We start from the raw sequence: 1,928 nt of genomic DNA on the forward strand, positions 1-1,928 counted from the left end.
AGAGCTCCAAGGAGATTATGTTGAAAAATAAAAAAAAATTTACCCCAAAAAAATTGTTTTTATACTTCATTCTAAGGACTTATTGAACTACCCTCGTATTAAACTGTTTTTTTATAAATGAATTGATAAATTGCCAAACACGATGTGAGGATTATATAAAAAGTAAATTTTATTTTTTGATGAAACGCGATTTTTTGTGATCAATTGAATTATTATTTTTAACTTACAATATTAAAGAATACAAAGCTTTGGATATTATAATTCGGAACCAGTGTTCAAAGAATAAAAAACTTTTTGTTCGATTAAGTCTTGAATTTAAATCAGCTTCTCGATGTCATCATTTGAAAATTGACAATTTTCTTCGCACCACTCGTGAACATTCCAAAACTGTTTCCAGATTTCTAGCGGATTGCTCGTATTTATTTAGCTAAGCTAAACTGTGGCTCTGATTTCTTGATCTTCTACTGTGAATTAATGGTTTTTAAATTTGGATTTCTGGAAGCAAAATCATATTTATAAACAAATTTTTCATTTAAACAACTATTCTTTCAAGTAATTTATCGTTCAACCATTTTTCTCAAAAGATATCCTTTTTGGTCGAAACTTCGCATTTTCATGTTACAAAGTTAAATATATTCGTAGGAAATTTACTTCTTGATTAAAACTTACATTCTGGTGTTGAAAAATCAAACTGAAACCCACTGTTTGGAAATTCAATTTTTTTTATTTGTCTTTTTGATGAAAAATGCATCTCTTATTGTAGACATTAAATCTTTACTGTACAAAAATAAAACTGGTTCAAAATTATTTTTCTCTGTTTGAGGATTCAATTGTTTTGTTAAAAAAATTTTTTAACCATTTTGTTAAGAAATCATTTTTTTTATGAAGATTTATATTTTTAGTTGAAAATTCATCTATTTGGTTAACAGTTTATCTATTTTATTGAAACATGATCTTTCTTTATTGGAAATTCAGCTATGTGGGTAAAAGTTGGACTACTTTGTTCACATTTTTTTCGATAAAGATTTATCTCTTTAAACAGGTTCAGAGTTCAGACGGTTCTGAGTGTTTACGTTCCCATTCCACCGATTTACTAACAAGATCAGTACGAGGGAACCGCTCCAAACTGTTACTAAACCGATAGCTAAATGTAAATAAGTTTTAAACTTTTAATCTTGTATTTGAGATATTGTTTCAAAAAATGTATTATTTTATTTCTGCTTGAAGATTTTACCTTACCTTTTCTCTCGTTCTCTATGTTCTGTAGCTCCAAAAACAATTTATATATAATCCAAGGACACTTCATTTTCACTTCAAAAAGGACTGACCGACATGCTGCGAAAATCAGTCACATGCTAACTGACCGCGCATGTGCCGAAAAGCATTATTATTGATATTATAACTTTACTGATTTAAAATAGACCGCGCTTTCCGGCACATGCGCAGTTGAAAAATTGGCTCACAGCTGACATTTAAATGAAAAATCCGAGGCAGCCAATGAACGCTGCTGGACAAAAATATGTTGACGAATAATTTTATTGATAAGAATAAAAATTGAAAGCAAATCACTCATATATTTGTTAAAGCACAATCCGAAAACATCGCTTTATTTTTCACCCATTCGCCTTGGTTTGAAATAACTACATTTCTTTATTTGTTTTAATTTATGGTATTGGAATATGAGTTTCTGGGAACGACAAGATCGATGTCTATAATCTATGACATAAGGATTGGGATACCTTAATATTAAACCGGGCAGCACAATAATCTTAATTAGATACTCTGTTGAATAAAAATGTTTATTATCACATTTTAAGTTTCTTAAATAATTCCAAAAAATGAAAATCGTCCAGACTCTTCTCTTTACCTTCGCGCTCACTCTTAATATTATAGGTGAAAAAAATACTACATACCATACGTAGTATTTT

The sequence above is a fragment of the Belonocnema kinseyi genome, chromosome 8 (genome assembly GCF_010883055.1).
Source record: "Belonocnema kinseyi isolate 2016_QV_RU_SX_M_011 chromosome 8, B_treatae_v1, whole genome shotgun sequence".
Taxonomy (NCBI): Eukaryota; Metazoa; Arthropoda; class Insecta; order Hymenoptera; family Cynipidae; genus Belonocnema; species Belonocnema kinseyi.